Source organism: Lithobates pipiens, unplaced genomic scaffold, assembly GCF_037356315.1.
Source record: "Lithobates pipiens isolate NorthernLeopardFrog02 unplaced genomic scaffold, aLitPip1_a1.2 Scaffold_16, whole genome shotgun sequence".
In the NCBI taxonomy this organism is placed as follows: Eukaryota; Metazoa; Chordata; class Amphibia; order Anura; family Ranidae; genus Lithobates; species Lithobates pipiens.
In genome coordinates this window covers 105,793,099-105,814,455 of record NW_027507748.1, presented here as the reverse complement: position 1 = coordinate 105,814,455, position 21,357 = coordinate 105,793,099, and the positions used below count along the sequence as shown (strand labels likewise).

Genomic DNA, 21,357 nt, shown 5'->3' with positions numbered 1-21,357 from the left:
CCCCCCCCCCCGGAATGTTTGGCCTTGGTACCCCCCCCCCCCCGGAATGTTCGGCCTTGGCACAGGCACACAAGGTGATGCAGAAGGTTAATTTAACGTGTAAGCTGTTTGTGGTGCCATCTGGTTCCTTAAAAATATCTGGTCCAGGTTGCAGGCGTCTAGAGATACGGCTCGTAATTGTTGGAGCATTTATAAGCCTTGTTTTAAATCTCGTTTGTGAGTATAATTCTTGTTATATTTTATAAATAAATTCTATCTTTGGTAATGCACAAGGTCAGTGCGCCCTCCTTTTCTTTTTGTATTTTTCAGTTCTAAGGATACCCATTGTTCTGAGGAGAGCAGCAAGACCTGCAACATTGTATATACATTTTTAAAAGGGTTGGCTACATCACCTACTCAGTTGACTAAGCTCCCGGGCGCAGGAGATTGTATTGTGCTGTTATACCAGGAAAGATTGCAGCCACAACTGTCAGAAGAATTGTTTGAGATACAAAGAAAATCCCACAGGTAACTTCAGTCAGGAGTAACACGGGCTGCACTGGAAAAAGCCAGTGTGGCTGTTTCAAGGAACACAATACAACGATACTTGAACAAAAATGAGCTGCATGGTCGAGTTGCCAGAAAGAGGCCTTTACTGAGCCAATGCCACAGAAAAGCCCAGTTACAATATGACCGACAACACCTTGACACGCCTCACAGCTTCTGGCACACTGTAATCTGGAGTGACCAAAACAAAGCTTTATGGTCACAAGCATCAGCACTACATTTGGAGAGGGGTCACAAGGCCTATAACAACAAGAATACCATCCTCACTGTGAAACATGGTAGTGGCTCACTGATGTTTTGGGGTAGGGGGATCTTGTGAAAATTGATGGAAGATGAATGCAGCATGTTATCAGGAAGTACATAGAAGACAATTTGCATTCTTCTGCTGGAAAACTGCACATGGTACGCTCTTGGACTTTCCAGCATGACAATGGCCTTAAGCACAAGGCCAAGGTGACCCTCCGGTGGTTACTCCAGGTTATGGAGTGGCTGTCTCCTGACCTTCGTATCTTTGAGACGCTCTAGGGAGATCTCAAATGTGCGCTTCATGCAAGGCAACCAAAGACTTTGCGTGACCGGGAGGCATTGTGGGCAGCTCTACCACCTGAAAGAATTTGGGGCCTCATAGACAAATATTACAGATGACTGACTGCTGTCATTGATGCTGAAGGGGCAAAACATAGGATTAAGAACTAAGGGGGTGCAGACTTCAAAACAGGTGGGGGGGGGGGGTTACTTGTTGGCATGTTTTGTTCAACGATTGGGCCATTCTGTTATCACCTCCAGTTACAGAATAGGAATACCATAAATAATACAAGAAATGAGTTTCACACTTTTTAGCACAACTGTAGATCCAGGTGGCCTTTCACTTAAACCAGGCATGTGGTCCTGTGATCTCTGCCTAAGAGAATGATTAGGGATTAGTGATGTCTAATGCCCTGTACACACGGTCGGGCTTTCCGACGGAAAATGTGCAATCAGATCGCGTTGTTGGAAAATCCAATCATGTGTGGGCACCATCTGACTTTTTCCGTCGGAATTTCCGACACACAAAGTTTGAGAGCTGGATCTAAAATTTTCCGACAACAAAATCCGATCGTTTAAATTCTGATCGTGTGTAGACAATTCCGACGGACAAAGTGCCATGCATGCTCAGAATAAATTACGAGATGAAAGCTATTGGCTACTGGCCCGTTTATAGTCCCGTTGTATGTGTTATACGTCACCGCGTTCAAAACGATCGGATTTTCCAACAATTTTGTGCGACCGTGTGTATGCTAGACAAGTTTGGGCCAAAACCCGTCGGAAAAAATTTGACGAATTTTGTCGTCGGAAAGTCCGACCACGTGTACAGGGCTTTAGAGCATATAAACATGACTTTACACTGCAAAGAACCTCTGATGTTCCTGCTCTGAGGCTGGCCATACCTATTGATGGACCCCACCAAGTCAGCTTTCCTGCGTCTCTGCTGACATCTGCATCTCTGTGTGCTTCCCTGACTCCTTTTCTTTCTGGCTCTGGCCATCAATAGAGTGCATGGGCTGGGCTGTTGTTAATAATTTGGTATGAACTAATAATGCATGTCTATCACCAATGGTGTTCCATTCTCCCCCTATAAAAGAGTTCAAAATGTATTGGGCATATCATTTTATACATAAATATTCCGATATGATTGAGGTCTAATTATCAACCAGCTAATTATCAACCAGAGCAAATTTGTAATGCTACTTAAGATAATCAGCCAAATTCTTTTATTAGTTTTAATGTTATATAAAACACAGTTGTATTACAAATATGTGTTTGTATTGGTACCGTAAAAGTCCCATACACCCACTCTAGATTTTTGGATATAGGGATTAGAGATGAGCTCCTGGTTTCTATTACTACTATACTGTATATGACAGCTTCCTTCTTCCTGTCAATGGTTCTTATGGAAGCAGCAGATGCTGGTGTTTTGTCAAAAAGTGTCCGGCTATCGAATAGTGTCCGCCCCATACTGCGCAATCGCAGTGCTTGCGCAGTACGGAGGACAAAGTCTCAGAAGAACGGCTCCTGGAGTCCAGGTGCAAGCCCCACCATCCAAGGGGACATACGGTTGCTCATAGTAACAGGGCCCCTCACGGGCTCACTTCGCTCGCCACGCTTCAGGCACGGCCTTGCTTTGCGCAGCTATTTTTTATTCTAACGCTAGGTCTACTTGGATGGTGGGGCTTGAACCCGCACTCACTGCGCAGGCGCCGTTAATCTTTGGAGATGATCGGCTTCTCCTTGTCCTCTGTAGTGCAGTACAGGGCGGACACTATCTGATGGGGGATACTATTTGGTACATCACCGGCTCCCACGGAATCCTTAGAATCCAGTGATGTCACCTGGCCTCAGGGATAGTTTTATTGCCTATTAGACTAGAAAGTGTATGAAGCTAATTTTTAACGTTCCAGTTGACTCCCAAGTGGTTCAGATTCACCACTCGAACTTTAGCAATGTTTGCCCAAACTGCTCAAACCAAAACCAGGTATGTTTGTTTAGCTCATCACTAGTAATGATTAGCCAATACAAAACTGGACATTCATATTTAACAAAGATGACATACAAGGGATCTGGTCACCAATTAAACCTCTGTTGGGTGCTAGAGCAGCATTATTTTAGTGGTTCTTTTAGAATAACCAATGTTAATGCATCGTGGTAAGCAGAAAGATATAGACAGTCTCCAGACCTTAAAGTGGTTGTAAACCCTTAGGCCGCGTACACACGCGGGGACTGTTCGCCCAACTTTGTCCGTCAAACAGTTTCGGCAAACAGTCCGCTCAAAATTAGCATGGACGGACATGGCCACACACGACGGACGAACAGTTTGCTGAAACCGTGCGCGATGACGTGAACGGCACGTACGACGGGACGAAAAATACGACGTCCTATACACTGCATTATAACTTTCGGCGTGAAAATCCTTTCTGAGCATGCACGCAACTTTGTTTGACGAACAAGCCTACACACGCGGGGACTGTCCGCTGAAACAAGGTTTCAGCGGACAGTTTTTCGGAATTTCCGAAAAACCTTGTTCAGCGGACTGTTCGCTGAAACTGTCCGCTGAAAGCCCACACACGAGCGGACTGTCCGCTGAAACTTGGTTTCAGCGAACAGTCCCCGCGTGTGTACGCGGCCTTACACACCACTTTTCACTAGAGGTAAGCTATATTAAGGCTTATCTGTAGGTACCGTGAATATCTCCTAAACTTGCACCGTTTAGGAGACATTCACTGTATCAGCATTGCCGATGTCATCGTTACATGTGCACATAAGAAAGGTCTCGCTCGTGCCGTTTCTTCTGCTGCTATCCTTACTAGCTCATTATACCTTTGTTTTTTTTCCCCGTGGGTTTACAACCACTTTAAACGTATAGAAAATTTATGGAGGGAGCTTAAACTTTGAGTTGCCAAGTGACAGCCAAGAAACCTTAAGAATTTAGAGAAGATGTAGAGAAGAGAGGACCAAAATCTTCCTGAGATGTGTGAAACCCTGGTAACCAGCTACAAGAAACATATTACCTCAGTGCTTGCCAACGAGGGTCTCTCCCCCAAGTACTAAGTCATGTTTTGCTTGGGGATCAAATACTTATTCTACTCACTAAACTGCAACTCAATTTATCACATTTGTATCATGTGTTTTTTCTGTATTTTTGGATGAGATTCTGTCTCTATCATTTAAAATACAACCATGATAACAATTATAGACCCTTAATTTGTAAGTGGGCAATCTTACAAAATCTGCAGGGGATAAAATAATTTTTGCCATTGTAGGTGGGTCCACTGCCTGAGTATTTGTCTGTAGTACCTCCCTGTGTTGGTGGCTCTACCTCACCATGCAGGGAGATCGTTCTCTCGTTTAGAGAGCTGTCCCTACCATGAGTGCATGCATGGATCTGTTAGATGCGGGAGCCACTGAGAGCAAACTGGCCCTTGTTAACACAGAAGGCTTCTGTGTTTACAAGTGACAGCGGGAAGCAAGAGCAGAGGGTGAGAGCTGGAGGTGGTATAATGGAGTTCTGCCACAGAAGGCTTCTATATTTACAAGTGACAGCGGGGAGCAGGAGCATAGGGTAATAGCTGGCAGTGGCTGAAAGGAGTTCCGCCATGTTCCAGCTGCAAAACTGGGCACAAGGCCACATGACAGGGCCTGGCAGGCCAATAAACTATGGGTATTGAATAATGTATATGGAGGTTTTCTCTCTTTTTGGTTAAACTTGATGGACTATTGTCTTTTTGCAGCCTAACTATAACTATGTTAGCACCAAAACTATGCAAGCACTATAAGGCGGGAGATCACGCTGTCCAGCAAGGCATGCAAGTCAGATTTTACAAACCTTTTTATTGCTAAAGACATGCAAGTCATCTGGGTTTCATAGGATTTGGGATACCCAGCAGAAGACTGGGGATGTTTGACCCAGGTGCCAGGCTCTAGCAATGCCCATGGTCTTGCCATGTTGTGTAATGTGGCTACACACTAACTAGATGAAAACAGATTTCTGCAACTGGATCTCAATATTATAGGACAATACAATATTGTAACCTGCAAGGAGGGACATTTATTATATACATACACACACTAGAGGTCGACCAATATATCGGCCGATATTTGGTGTTTTTTAATTAATCGGCATCGGCCGATTGTGCTGTTAAAAAAGGCAGATGATATATTCAGCGCGACTTGCAAATGACTTCAGTAATAGAAATCAGTGCAAGCTGCCTGGAGACTTGAGTGAAGCACTTGTCTCCTCTCTGGGCAGTCTGCCAAGAAAAGAGCAAAAAGATACAATGTTTACACTTGAATGAATGAATTCAACTCAGTGTGTAGAAGTTCTCAGTTTAACCATTTAAACACTAAATCTTTTTTGACACTTGATGCTTACAAATAAAAATCCTGTATTTTCTGCTAGAAATTCATTTAGAACCCCCAAAACTTATATATATATTTTTTAGCAGAGATCCTAGGGAATAAAATAGCGGTTGTTGCAATATTTTATGTCACATGGTATTTGCGCAGCGGTCTTTCAAACTCAATTTTTTTTGGAAAAAATACACTGATTTAAAAAAAAAAACAGTAAAGTTAGCCCATTTTTTTTCATCCAAAAATTATATATATATATATATATATTCTAAATTATACATACAAGTGAACTGTTTGGATGTTTGTTTTGTTTAATAAATGTAAGAAATTTTCTGTATCACTTAAGGCTGCTTGCACACTGGAGCGAGCAGGCGTGGACAGTAAAACGCTGCCAGTTTTAGCGGCGCTTTACCGTCATTTTAGGGGCGCTATTCGGCTGCTAGCGGGGCACTTATAATCCAGCTAGCGGCCGAGGAAGGGGTTAAATGTGCCCGTGAAGCGCCGCTGCCAAATCGCATTGCAGGTGCTTCGGCAGCGGTGCCCATTCATTTCAATGGGCAGGAGTGGTGGAGGAGCGGTATACACCACTACAAAGATGCTGCTTGCAGGACTTTTTTTTAACGTCCTGCCAGCGCATCGCCTCAGTGTGAAAGCACTCGGGGATTCCACACAGACTGCAGGGGAGCCGTTTTGCAGGCACTTTAAAGGCTCTATTTTTAGCCCAAAAGGGCCTGAAAAACGGCCCAGTGGGAAAGTAACTGTTATATTTTATGAGATGAAGGGGAAAAAATAAATAAATAATCGGCCTAACATATCGGCCCAAAAAAATCGGCATCATATATCGGCCATCGGCCGTGGCGATCTCTAAATATCGGTATCGGCATCGGCCAGAGAAAAAGCCATATTGGTCGACCTCTAGTTAGGACAACATCAGTGCCCCTCCCCCAGACAGCTCCCAGACACAGAAGATCTGTGTGAGTGTAACAGATCCTGTGATAGGGGTCAGGCATCTGCAGAGACAAGCCTTGGCTGCAGTGACTAACACTTCACTCACAGTCTCCTCCATGTGTGCAGTGCACAGAGGGCTCCTCTTCCTTCAAGAAGGCACACAGATATTGATAAGCCACTGGCATGGGCCTATATTGAGGGAGGGGCCTGGAGCTGCAGCTCTACAAGCCCCTATGTTAATCCGGCCCTGCCCATACAGCGTTGAAGACACCTGGTGAAACGATCATCCATGGTAGAAGAACATCCTGGTTTCCTAAAAGGTTTCGGCACTTTCAAATAGTCCCAAACATCATCTGCATACCAACGTTCTCTATGCTGTTCAATCTCCTGCATTATTTCTTTAGGTACGTAGGGAAATTCCAGCCCATACTCGGTAGCTACCCATTTGTTCAGCAGCCGCTGTGATCGGGCGAGTCTAGGCAAAGATCGAGCACTTCCCAAGCCAGGAGGCACACATGAGTTAGGTGATTTCTGTACCATGGCATAGGCAGGCAATTCTTTTGGCCCGACCAAAGGTATTGTCTTTGGACACAGTCTCAGCAATGGTCACTGGGGTTCCTGCCCGAGGCGATGCACTCCCCGAAATTCAAGGTTAGCCAACTTGACACATTCCATGTTGCGGCGACATCATGAGTGTTTGCCCACAACATCTCTTGGGACATGGTTTCAAACAGGTCATCGTCCCCAGATATATCCAACAAAGAGTCTATCTCAGAGTTCCTTAACTCTTCTGCTGGTAAATATCTACAAACAGTCCCACTAAGTACATTTCCCCAGAGTTCTCACACGTTCCTGTAGTGGATTCCTCGGGAGCAATCACTTTCTCTGGATCTGGTCCAGGTAGCTTCTAAGGTAGGCCTCAACCACGGCCACGGGAGGCTTTCACGTATCCCACCTTCCCCTGAGTAGATGCAGAAAGGTGAGTGGAAGGAACAGCTTCCACAATGTCTATGGTTGTTCCTCTGAGAGCAGTCACAGTACCACCTTCCTCAGGAATGCTGATTGTAGTGGTAAGTTTATCAAATGTAGGCCCGGCCACAGGAGCAAATGTAGCGGTCTCCTCGGTGGCGATGCCCGTAGCCCAGTCCATTCTATAGGCACGAGGCGGCACGGTAGGCTGCTCCACTGCGAACACGTACTCCCCGCAATGCAGACATCAAACAAACAGGCGGGGGTTTGTGACCAGTCCCTCGCACCTGTTGCACAGCACGCCCAAGGCCTCAACATCTCCCGTAGTATACAGGATGAAACACCCTGTGGTCTCAGGCGAATCCCTGTATCAGTCAGCAGAGTTCCAGGCAGCCTGATACTCGTAGTGGTACCCCTAGAAGGCATCCTGGGTCCCATAACAGACGGTAATCCTGGTACTTGAAACATTTTCTCAGCAAAAATATTGACTCTTCTCTTCAGCATCTTCAGACTTGTTAATTAAACTTAGTGGTTCTTGAAAGTAGATCCGCAACAAAGTCTCAGCCACAGACTTGTTAACCAAACTTAGAGATTCTTGAGAGTTTTTAGGAAGAACTACCATACAGTACCAGATTCTTTCAGCCGACCCGGCGATACTGTAAGGATATTGATCTGTGATGCGTCCTCAAACTGAGTTTTCAGGCTCCTCCAGAGACACCAGCCTTGCGCTCGGTCCTCCCCTGGATCCTTCAGCTTTCCTTGGCTTCTCCCCGCAGGCGAAACAGCACAGGACCATCCCTGGATCAGCAGGCCCCAAGACATTCCTGGGCCTACACTCTCAGCTGCGAAGCCTCGGGCCAGCCAGCCCGAGGCGCAAGACAATGCAACACAGACCCCAGGCCAGGAGGGCCCTTGTGTTGGGATCAGGGACCCCGGAAAACAAACCCAGAAAAATGGTATTGGTACCTTAAATACCCTTTCCCAGAATGCACAGCAGGGAAACCACACCCACTGAACCATTTCTGAGCAAGAGGCAATATTCAATGCATCCAGCCTGCTGCTGTTCCACACCCACTGACGGTGACAGCGACACCTACGGTCAGGTGGGAATCAGTGCAACCCAACTGGATTGGTACAAAAACCAGAACTTTTAGAGAAATTATTCTGAGCCAAACTACAGCTTCAGATAATTAAATAAAAATAAAAAAACAATAGCGTCTGCTCATCAGGAGCAGGGCGCTACATATACATGATCTGACACTTCCAGGTAGGAGGCACGCATGTGCACGTCATCGGTGGCTCGCTTCTACTATGCAGTGTACCCGATATCCTCTAGCACCCGCCGATCGTTAGGCAGAGAGACATGACCAGTGTAGTTAAGATGTCACCAATTTTCCCCATGATCTTTACCCCCTCCTTTAACCATCCACCACACTCTTACCCACAATGAATAAGACCACACATGAGTTTGGGGTTTTAAATGGCCATAGCAGTCTTATTTTATTAACCAAAATAAACTATTTTCCAAATAACATTTGTAACGGTAACTTTATTAACCTCCCTGCTTGTTGGTCTTTGACGGCACTCCCACATAACATATCCAACAATACACATGCGGGACCTGTATACCATACTAGGCCTCCAGCCGTGTACCAGCTCTGAGACAACCCCTTTTTCCCCACAGTACAACCATAACCATATTCCAGCCTTCCGTTCTAATATAATGGGGAAACCCTTTATATCAGTGCCCCCTTACATTATCGTATTAACTGCCCCCTTACATCAGTGACCCCCCCCCCCCGACTGGCCTGGCAGCGCTGTCACTGACCTCCTCTCAGGTGCACTGTGTAGGGCTCAGTCAGTCGGCTCCAGCTTGGTGGCTCTGATTTTATCCTATAGTCTCCTCTCCACAACCAACACAAGTCTGACTTCTCCCATGACCCCCATCCCGGCGGCGCTCCCACTCTCGACTACTCTCCAGACTCCCTTAGAGACTACAGACATGATACAGGAGTGGAGAGCAGTGGGGGGGGGGGGGGGGGAAGAGCACTGGGGGGAGTGGAGAGCATTGGGGGGGGAGAACATGGGAGAGAGTAGTTTAGTATGGTGGTCAGTGTAGTGTAGTAAGGTGGTCAGTGTAGTGTGGTATGGCGGTCAGTGTAGTGTAGTATAGTGGTCAGTGTAGTGTAGTATGGTGGTCAGTGTAATGTAGTATGGTGGTCAGTGCAGTATGGTGGTCAGTGCAATGTAGTATGGTGGTCAGTGTAGTGTAGTATGGTGGTCAGTCTAGTGTAGTATGGTGGTCAGTGTAGTGTAGTATAGTGGTCAGTGTAGTGTAGTATGGTGGCCAGTGTAGTGTAGTATGGTGGTCAGTGTAGTGTAGTATGGTGGCCAGTGTAGTGTAGTATGGTGGTCAGTGTAGTGTAGTATGGTGGTCAGTGTAGTGTAGTATGGTGGTCAGTGTAATGTAGTATGGTGGTCAGTGCAGTGTAGTATGGTGGTCAGTGCAATGTAGTATGGTGGTCAGTGTAGTGTAGTATGGTGGTCAGTGTAGTGTAGTATAGTGGTCAGTGTAGTGTAGTATAGTGGCCAGTGCAGTGTAGTATGGTGGTCAGTGCAATGTAGTATGGTGGTCAGTGTAGTGTAGTATGGTGGTCAGTGTAGTGTATTATGGTGGTCAGTGTAGTGTAGTATGGTGGTGTTACTGTAGTATAGTGGTCAGTGTAGTGTAGTATAGTTGCCAGTGTAGTGTAGTATGGTGGTCAGTGTAGTGTAGTATAGTGGTCAGTGTAGTGTAGTATAGTGGTCAGTGTAGTGTAGTATAGTGGCCAGTGTAGTGTAGTATAGTTGTCAGTTTAGTGTAGTATGGTGGTCAGTGTAGTGGTCAGTGTAGTGTAGTATGGTGGTCAGTGTAGTGGTCAGTGTAGTGTAGTATGGTGGTTAGTGTAGTATGGTGGTCAGTCAGTGTAGTGTAGTATGGTGGTCAGTGTAGTGTAGTATGGTCGTCAGTGTAGTGTAGTATGGTGGTGTTAGTGTAGTATGGTGGTCAGTGTAGTGTAGTATGGTGGCCAGTGTAGTGTAGTATGATGGTCAGTGTAGTGGTCAGTGTAGTGTAGTATGGTGGTCAGAGTAGTGTAGTAGAGTGGTCAGTGTAGTGTAGTATGGTGGTCAGTGTAATGTAGTATGGTGGTCAGTGTAATGTAGTATGGTGGTCAGTGTAGTGTAGTATAATGGCCAGTGCAGTGTAGTATGGTGGTCAGTGTAATGTAGTATAGTGGGCAGTGTAGTGTAGTATAGTGGGCAGTGTAGTGTAGTATAGTGACCAGTGTAGTGTAGTATGGTGGTCAGTGTAGTGGTCAGTGTAGTGTAGTATGGTGATTAGTGTAGTATAGTGGTCAGAGTAGTGTAGTAGAGTGGTCAGTGTAGTATAGTATGGTGGCCAGTGTAGTGTAATATGGGGGTCAGTGTAGTGTAGTATAGTGGTCAGTGTAATGTAGTATAGTGGCCAGTGTAGTGTAGTGTGGTGGTTAGTGTAGTAGTCAGTGTAGTGTAGTATTATGGTCAGTGTAGTGTAGTATAGTGGTCAGTGTAGTGTAGTATGGTGGCCAGTGTAGTGTAGTATGGTGGTCAGTGTAGTGTAGTATGGTGGTCATTCGGTGTAGTGTAGTATGGTGGTCAGTGTAGTGTAGTATGGTGATTAGTGTAGTATGGTGGTCAGTCAGTGTAGTGTGGTGGTTAGTGTAGTATGGTGGTTAGTCAGTGTAGTGTAGTATGGTCGTCAGTGTAGTGTAGTATGGTGGTGTTAGTGTAGTATGGTGGTCATTCAGTGTAGTGTAGTATAGTGGCCAGTGCAGTGTAGTATGGTGGTCAGTGTAGTGTAGTGGTCATTATAGTGTAGTGTTCAGTGTAGTGTAATGGACAGTGTATTTCTCAGTGTAGTGGTTAACATAGTAGACAGTGTAGTGTAGTGGACAGTATAGTGGTCAGTGTAGTTGAAAATATAGTGCTCAGTGTAGTGGACAGTATAGTGCAGTGATCAGTGTAGTGTAGTAGACAGTATAGCGGTCAGTGTAGTGTAGTGGGCAGTGTAGTTGACAGTATAGTGTGGTGGACAGTGTAGTGGTCAGTATAGTGTAGTGGACAGTATAGTGGTCAGTGCAGTGGATAGTACAGTATAGTGGTCAGTGTAGTTCTCAGTGTAGTGGACAGTACAGTATAGTGGTCAGTGTAGTTATCAGTGTAGTGGACAGTATAGTATAGTGGTCAGTGTTGTTCTCAGTGTAGTGTAGTGGACAGTATAGTGGTCAGTGTAGTTCTCAGTGTAGTGGACAGTACAGTAAAGTGGTCAGTGTAGTTTTCAGTGTAGTGGACAGTATAATATAGTTGTCAGTGTAGTTCTCAGTGTAGTGGACAATATAGTATAGTGGTCAGTGTAGTTCTCAGTGTAGTGGACAGTATAGTATAGTGGTCAGTGTAGTTCTCAGTGTAGTGGACAGTATAGTATAGTGGTCAGTGTTGTTCTCAGTGTAGTGTAGTGGACAGTATATTGGTCAGTGTAGTTCTCAGTGTAGTGGACAGTATAATATAGTTGTCAGTGTAGTTCTCAGTGTAGTGGACAATATAGTATAGTGGTCAGTGTAGTTCTCAGTGTAGTGGACAGTATAGTATAGTGGTCAGTGTAGTTCTCAGTGTAGTGGACAGTATAGTATAGTGGTCAGTGTTGTTCTCAGTGTAGTGTAGTGGACAGTATATTGGTCCGTGTAGTTCTCAGTGTAGTGGACAGTATAGTGGTCTGTGTAGTTCTCAGTGTAGTGGACAGTACAGTATAGTGGTCAGTGTAGTTCTCAGTGTAGTGGACAGTATAGTATAGTGGTCAGTGTAGTTCTCAGTGTAGTGGACAGTATAGTATAGTGGTCAGTGTAGTTCTCAGTGTAGTGGACAGTACAGTATAGTGGTCAGTGTAGTTCTCAGTGTAGTGGACAGTATAGTATAGTGGTCAGTGTAGTTCTCAGTGTAGTGGACAGTATAGTATAGTGGTCAGTGTAGTTCTCAGTGTAGTGGACAGTATAGTGGTCCGTGTAGTTCTCAGTGTAGTGGACAGTACAGTATAGTGGTCAGTGTAGTTCTCAGTGTAGTGGACAGTATAATATAGTGGTCAGTGTAGTTCTCAGTGTAGTGGACAGTATAATATAGTGGTCAGTGTAGTTCTCAGTGTAGTGGACAGTATAATATAGTGGTCAGTGTAGTTCTCAGTGTAGTGGACAGTATAGTATAGTGTCTCTCGGCTCAGTTGCCCCCATAGCAGTCTGCTTGCACTCATCAGGAGGAAGGGGCCAGGATCACCGAAGAGGGACCCAAGAAGAGGAGGATCTGGGCTGCTCTCTGCAAAACCACTGCACAGAGCAGTTGCTGGTTTCTGTGCAGTCCCTCTTCATTCTTCTTTAGCTCTAAAGGCTGGGGTATTGCCATATACCTGCGTTAAGGGTTATCTGGATGCAAGAACCTTGATTGATGTTCTAACCACTCTGCTTCGGATTAATACCATTAAGGCTGTTACTGTTTATATATCTGGTAAGCGCATCACTTATCCGGTGACGGGCACAGATTTTCAGTTGTGTGTGGATTCACGGTGGTGACATGCTAATCGCTGCGATATTGGAACATCTTAATGGACTTTAATTTTATAGTTTTTATGTTTATTTTCATATATAGTCTTCATTTCACATAGATTATATATTTTTTACTTATATATTTCTTTGTGATTATTATAAGCACGTTAAGTGATTGCTTTCGGCAATTAGACATTTATCCTGTATGAATGCCATATGTCCTTTATATGTTTTTATTTATACAGTTATTTTAATTATATAGTGCTACTGGCGCAGCTCTCCATATTTTCTTTCATTTATTTTAGTGCTTGTATCCCACTTAGAGCTGCTGCCTATTGTTTATGTTTTTATTTACATATTTTTTTTGTAATCCCTTTCTGAGCGCAGTTTATATATTTTTTCTAGTATAGTATAGTGGCCAGTGTAGTGTGTAATGGTCAGTAAAGGAATCAGGTCGGTCAGTGTTGAAATCAAGTAGGTTAGTGTAGTGGTCAGTATAGGAATCAGGTAGGTCAGTACTATTGTATTTGAAGCGACTCGAGGAGTGCTAAAAGTGAAGTGTAGTCAGTGTAGTGTAATATGGTGGTCAGTGTAGTGTAGTATAGTCTTCAATGTAGTGTAGTATGGTGGTCAGTGTAGTGGTCAGTGTAGTGCAGTATGGTCGTCAGTGTAGTGTAGTATGGTGATGTTAGTGTAGTATGGTGGTCAGTGTAGTGGTCAGTGTAGTGTAATATAGTGGTCAGTGTAGTGTAGTATTATGGTCAGTGTAGTGTAGTATAGTGGTCAGTGTAGTGTAGTATGTTGGTCAGTGTAGTGTAGTATAGTGGCCAGTGTAGTGTAGTATGGTGGTCACTGTAGTGTAGTATGGTGGACAGTGTAGGGTAGTATAGTGGTCAGTGTAGTGTAGTATGGCGGCCAGTGTAGTGTAGTATGGTGGTCAGTGTAGGGTAGTATAGTGGTCAGTGTAGTGTAGTATGGTGGTCAGTGTAGTGTAGTATAGTGGTCTGTGTAGTGTAGTATTGTGGTTAGTGTAGTGTAGTATAGTGGTCAGTGTAGTGTAGTGTGATTGTCAGTGTAGTGGTCAGTGTAGTGTAGTTTGGTGGTTAGTGTAATATGGTCTTCAGTGTAGTGTATTTTGGTGGTGTTAGTGTAGTATGGTGGTCAGTGTAGTGTAGTAAGTAGGGATGAGCCGAACACCCCCCGGTTCGGTTCGCACCAGAACTTGCGAACGACCCCCGCGTTCGGTACGAACGTTAGAACCCCATTGAAGTCTATGGGACTCGAACGTTCGAAATGGAAAGTGCTAATTTTAACGGCTAATATGGAAGGTAGTGTCCTAAAAAGGGTTTGGGGACCTGACTCCTGCCTCAGGGGACATGGGTCACTGCAAAAAAAAGTTTTAAAAACGGCCGTTTTGGCGGGAGCACTGATTTTAATGACGATTAAAGTGAAAAAAAAAAGTGAAATATTCCTTTAAATATGGTGCCTGGGGGGTGTCTGTAGTATGCCTGTGAAGTGCCACGTGTTTCCCGTGTTTAGAACAGTCCCTGCACAAAATGACATTAAACGGAAATAACACCATTTAAAACTGCTTGCGGTTTTTATGTTATATCTGGTTCCTGCAATATGGTTGAAAATCATTGAGAAAAATGGCATGGGTAGCCCTCCCTGCCCATTACCAGCCTATTTGGGTCTTGTACGCATATTAAGGGGAACCCCGTACCCATATTAAAAAAAGGAAATGCGTGTGGCCCCCAGGCCCTATATACTCAGAACAGCAGTATACAGGCGGTGCAAACAAGACAGGGACTGTGTAGGTTTGTTGTGTTAAGTTGAATCTGTTTGTAATTTTCAACTGGTACATTTTTAAAGTGTAGCTCCAGTCAAACAAACTATTTTAAAGCTTTTTGGAAAACATAGGGAAGGGTTATCACCCCTGTATAATTTGTTTTGTCGTCCATCTTTTTTCATCTCACTTGCTGCTGTCTCCTTGCGTTTGCAAGTAGGAGATGTTTGTAAGTTGGATGTTTGAAAGTAGGGGCCTGCTCTATATTATAGCGGTATGTACTGGGTACAGAGCACGCAGACAGCACGCACTATCTCCTAACACTACTGACTGCAAGCTCTATTATTAACCACTTGATCACTGGGCACTTAAACACCCTTAATAACCAGACCAATTTTCAGCTTTCGGTGCCCTCACATTTTGAATGACAATTACTCAGTCATGCAACACTGGACCTATAGGAAATGTTTGTCCTTTTTTTCACACAAATAGAGCTTTCTTTTGGTGGTATTTAATCACCTCTCAGTTTTTTATTTTTTGTGCTATAAAAGAAAAAAGACCGAAAATTCTGCGAAAAAATGAATTTTTCTTTGTTTCTGTTATAAAATTTAGCAGATTAGTCATTTTTTCTTCAAAAATTTTGGCCAAAATTCATACTACTACATATCTTTGGTAAAAATAAGTACAAATTGGTGGATATTATTTGGTCTTTGTGAAAGTTATAGAGTCCACAAGCTATGGTGCCAATATCTGAAAATTGATCACACCTGAAGTACTGACGGCCTATTTCCTTTTTTTTTTTTTTTCACAAAATTGTCATATTATCAGGTTATTTCACACACACAGCATATGCATACCACAAATTACACCCCAAAACACATTCTGCTATTACTCCCGAGTACGGCGATACCACATGTGTGAGACTTTTACACAGCGTGGCCACATACAGAGGCCCAACATGCAGGGAGCGCCATCAGGCGTTCTGGAGCACCCAGGCCAATTCTGACATTTCTCTCCTACATGTAAAAATCATCATTTATTTGCTAGAAAATTACAGAGAACCCCAAAACATTATATATATATTTTTTTTTAGCAAAGACCCTGGAGAATACAATGGTGGTCGTTGCAAATTTTTATCTCACACTGTATTTGCACAGCAATTTTTCAAACGCGTTTTTTTGGGGGAAAAAACTGTTTTGTGCTTAAAAAACAAACAAAAAAAACAGTAAAGTTAGCCCAATGTTTGCATAAAGTGAAAGATGAAGTTATGCTGAGTAAATAGATATCAAACATGTCACTCTTCAAAATTGCACATGCCCGTGGAATGGCGCCAAACGTCGCTACTTAAAAAATCCCCATAGGCGACGCTTTAATTTTTTTTTTACTGATTACATGTTTTGAGTTGCAGAGGAGGTCTAGGACTAGAATTATTGCTCTCGCTCTAACGTTCTCGGCGATACCTCACATGTGTGGTTTGAACACCGTTTTCATATGTGGGCGGGGCTTACGCATGCGTTCGCTTCTGCATGCGAGCACATGGGGACATGGGCGCTTTAATTTTTTTTTTTTTTTTTTTATTGTTCATTTTACTTTATTTATTTTAGTTTGACATTTTTTTCCCCAAAAATATATTTTTGATCACTTTTATTCCTATTACAAGGAATGTAAACATCCCTTGTAATAGGAATATGGGGTGACAGGTCCTCTTTACAGTGAAATCTGGGGGTCAATATGACCCCACATCTCACCTCTAGGCTGGGAAGCCTGAAATAAAAAATAAAAAAATAAAAAAGATTCTGGCTTTGATCGTACTGGCGAGTTGGTAGAAGCACCGGAGGGCGGTGAGGGGTGGGGGGCGTCTATGGCTGGGTATTTCAGGGTATCACCGAGTATGGCTGGGTATGGCAATTTATGGCAGGGTATTGCAGAGTATTGGCGGGGTATTGGCGGGGTACTACAGAGTAATAGCAGGGTACTGCAGAGTATTGGGGGGTACTCCAGAGTAATGGCAGGGTACTGCAGAGTAATGGGGGTTACTGCAGAGTAATGGGGGGTACTGCAGAGTAATGGCAGGGTACTGCAGAGTAATGGCAGGGTACTGCATTGCAGAGTAATGGTGGGGTACTGCATTGCAGAGTAATGGCGGGGTACTGCACAGTAATGGCGGGTACTGCAGAGTAATGGCAGGGTACTGCACTGCAGAGTAATGGCGGGGTACTGCAGAATAATGGCGGGGTACTGCAGAGTAATGGCGGGTACTGCAGAGTAATGGCAGGGTACTGCACTGCAGAGTAATGGCGGGGTACTGCAGAGTAATGGCGGGGTACTGCAGAGTAATGGCAGGGTACTGCAGAGTATGCACTGGTATTGCAGAGTATTGGCAGGGAATTGAGGGGTTAAATTCGGTGAGCAGCGATGTGGGCACTGCAGATGCAGCCCACATCGCTGCTGACACCGATCTCTTTCCCCTCCGCTGTACCGATCGGTACAGAGAGGGGAGGGAGGAACCGGCGTCATAACATGACGCCGGTTTGTTTACAAGTGATCACTCCGTCATTTGACGGAGCGATCACGTGGTAAATGGCCGCTATGAGCGGCCGTTTAGCGTGATCCGTGATGCGCCGGGTCCACAGGACCCGGCGGTCACGGATGCTCTCGAGTGCGCGCCCCAGGGGGCGCGCGAGAGCAGAATTCTGGGAGACCGTTAATTAACGGCCTCTCAGAGTTAAACAACCGCCCTGAAGCCGTTAATCGGCAATGGGCAGTTGTTAAGTGGTTAAAGCTAGATCACTAGCTATATAGGTGAGGTGAATGTAGTGGTGTATACTGCGGTCAGGGCACAGACAACAACCACTACACAGCAGCAAGATAGGAAATCAGCCAAAAACGATTGGTGTGTAACTGTGTTGAAGGTACACAGAACACCCACTGCTTCAGATGCTAACACACTACACGAGGCCGCCTCAAAGGCGGCCTTATATAGTGTGGGGCGTGCACTACACAGCCTGAGCTATGATTGGCCACAGGCAGGATGCCTGTGGCCAATCATGGCTCTCCTCGCTGCTGGCGCTGCGATTGGCCAAGCATGCGGGGTCACAGTGCATGCTTGGCCAATCATGAGGCAGCAATGCACTGCGCCACCGCAGTGCATTGTGGTCCGCGCGCGCGCCACTCGAATTTTGACGCGAACGACCAAAACGTTCGGAATTCGCCGAACGCCCGAACAGCCAATGTTCGAGTCGAACGTACGTTCGACTCGAACACGAAGCTCATCCCTAGTAGTAAGGTGGTCAGTGTAGTGTAGTATGGTGGCCAGTGTAGTGTAGTATGGTGGTCAGTGTAGTGGTCAGTGTAGTGTAGTATGGTGGTCAGTCAGTGTAGTGTAGTATGGTGGTTTGTCAGTGTAGTGTAGTATGGTGGTCAGTCACTGTAGTGTAGTATGGTGGTCAGTGTAGTGTAGTATAGTCGTCAGTGTAGTGTAGTATGGTGGTCATTCAGTGTAGTGTAGTATGGTGGTCAGTGTAGTGTAGTATAGTGGCCAGCGCAGTGTAGAATGGTGGTCAGTGTAGTGTAGTATTATGGTCAGTGTAGTGTAGTATTATGGTCAGTGTAGTGTAGTATAGTGGATCAGTGTAGTGTGTAATGGTCAGTAAAGGAAATCAAGTAGGTATTTGAAGGGACTCGGTGAGTACTAAAAGTCTGCAGGTTAGGGGGCACAAATTACTTGTCTTGCCCCGGGTGCTGACAACCCACGCTATGCCACTGCCTGGAGGAGCTCTGTATGGTCCTGGAGGACTTGTAGTTTTAAAGGGGAGCCACGCGATAGGCTGAAACTCTCATCACACCTCCCTCTACCGCTGACTTACTGCAGCTGGAATAGTCATCTGCCACACACCGCACACCCCTGCGATTGAGTGAGTGCCGGCTGTCCCTTGCTGTGTGAACGAGCCTTTAGTGCTTTCTCAGGTCTAGACAGTAATAACAAGTATACGATAAAAAGATAATCGAGTGCAGCACATCCCGCAGCCATTAGAAGGGAGCTGTGATTGGCTGGCTGCACAGGTCGCTGGTGGCTGCATTGAGACATAATATCAAAGGGGGGAAATGCTTGACTTCAGATGACAGGACAAGGCTGGGTTGCCATAAGAAATTATGGGGCACTGGACAGCCCCCACCTATCCACAAGCAGGCTCTGTTGGTACCCCTGCTTACCCAATAGGAAGTACTGCCTGTACCCCCCTATCAATGGCCCTGCCAAGTGGTAATCTGTAGTATTTGCAGGCTGGGCCAGGGGATGGCCTGGAGTATTGGTAGAATGGAGGATGACTTGTAATATTGTCCAACTATAATAGAGAATGATGGGGGAAGAAGGGGCTTTTTCAGCCCCCAAAAAGGGGGTGGGACTTTGCATGAAGCACGTGACTGCAAAAAAATTCTTCACCCCCTTCACTGCCTTTTTGATTCCTCACAGCCTTAATTGGTTCCTACCTCCTTCCCTTTGTCACTATTGGCACCCTTCTGTGTTGTCTGGTCACCCCCTTCCACTGGCCCTTTTAGCTTGTGCTCTATGACCCTCACTTTCACTTCTTAGCACCCCACTTCTTACTTGTGGGGTTCCTAATCCCCCTTTTCTTTTCACCTTTCACTTAGTGGCAACCTTGCCTCTCCTTTCACTTATGGTTTCACTAGTACCTGTTTTCAGCCTTTTATTTTCACTTTCTTGTACCACTATTATAGGTTGATGAATTAATCATCACCCCACCTCTTTTATAGATATGCCTCTCGCGCCAGCCTTGTTTGGCACCTGTCTCGTCTCTGTGGGGCCCCCTACCGCGGCTCCCGGTTGGGGGTACTCCGGATGGCTTATGGTCCCCCACCACTACACCACCATTATATAGAACTCTAGTGAGTATATTTACATACCGTAGTTATAGGGGTTTTATGCCCCATCCCTGATTATATCTGCTCTTGTCTATCCCGCTCTTGCTCAAATTCATATCTTTACAGTTATCGATACTACATGTGCTTGCTCCTGACGAGTGGCATGGATGCCACGAAACGCGTAGAGCTAATATCTGCCGTGTTCTCTTCAGATTCAGATTCTCTACAATATGATCAATTACTCATCCTTACAGGTTTAAATGAGGCCTTAGGTCCTGCAGGTTATATCGTTTAATTATTGCTGTACTCCATTCGGATTGTTGGTGAACTAGGGAATTTTATTGAGTGATTGATTGCTTTACCCATTATTATCTTCTATTATTGTTTATCATTTTACCATTACTATGAATATTACAATGTATGTCTATCTACTTTATGACTCATTTGTGTATTTTATGTATAATTACATGTAATTTGTGATTATCATTTGTATGTTCTAGTATCATGTGAATAAAATTCCCTTATGATCACCCAACTACTTTTTTGCAGTCACGTGCTTCATGCAAAGTCCCACCCCCTTTTTGGGGGCTGAAAAAGCCCCCTCTTCCCCCATCATTTACATTGGGATGGAAATGTATGACCTTACCAGGCCATTATTTCAATAAAAGTCCCTAGGGATGGAAATGTGTGACCTTACCAGGCCATGATTTCCTGAAAGTCCCTAAAAACCCCTCCTTCTCTCTTTGCATAATAGAGAATGAATTGAAGTCAAAGTGGGCCACATTGGAGGGTAAGGCTGCTTTCACACTGCAGCGGGAGCGGCGTCGGCGGTAAAGCGCCGCTATTTTTAGCGGCGCTATACCGTCGTTTTAGCGGCGGTCTGCGGGCGATAGGGGGGTGGTTTTAACCCCCGCTAGCGGCCGAAAAAGGGTTAAACCCGCCCGCAAAGCGCCGCTGCAGCGGCACTTTGCTGGCGGTATTGCTGCGGTGTCCCATTGATTTCAATGGGTAGGAGCGGTATAGGAGCGGTGAATACACCGCTCTAAAGATGCGGCTAGCAGGACTTTTTTCACCGTCCTGCCAGCGCATCGCTCCAGTGTGAAAGTCCTCCGGCTTTCACGCTGGAGTTAAAGGGGCCGGTTTTTTTCAGGCGCTATTTTTAGCACTGTAACGCCTGAATACCGCCCCAGTGTGAAAGCAGCCTAACCTGGAGTATTAGCAGGACACACTGGAGGGTAATTTGTAGCAAAGACATTGTAAATAGATGAGGTTTTATCTCCTACTGGTGCAGCTGCTTGGTGCCGATCCTCAGAGCTTCCAGCTGGGTTTTGGCCTTAGAACTGTTCATGGTGACGGGTCTTCTCTGAGACCTGAATTCTGCCTCTTCTCCTTCCTCTGATCCTGTCATCTGAGTTCCTTCACCTTCACCGGTTGTGCCCTTCTATTCTGGCCTTCCACCAATAATTATCTTTAACAGAAATAAAATGTAAGACGGGTAAATATAACTATTTATTAAAACACAAAAATAGGTCAATCACATCCACATTTCAAGTAATCAAATGTCCCCGTCAAAGCGCTCCATAAATCAACTGCCCATATCACAGTGCCCCACAGTTGCCCCATCAAAGTGCCCCTTAGATTAGTTGCAACATCATAGTGCCCTTATAGATGACTTATATAGATTATATACCCCCATAGAGTAATTGCCCCATCACAGTGCCTCCAAAGACCAGT

General features: G+C 45.0%; 1 protein-coding gene across 1 annotated transcript in view; it reads right to left on the bottom strand.

Annotated features, from left to right (window-relative positions):
* Nucleotides 1-21,040, bottom strand: part of ADGRG7 (adhesion G protein-coupled receptor G7) — an 89,320-nt gene extending 68,280 nt beyond the window's left edge. Inside the window, exon 1 of the mRNA XM_077480211.1 lies at nucleotides 20,907-21,040. The gene's annotated coding sequence lies outside the window, so the exon portion shown is untranslated. The remainder of the gene's footprint in view (nucleotides 1-20,906) is intronic.
* Between the last annotated feature and the right edge of the window lie 317 nt (nucleotides 21,041-21,357).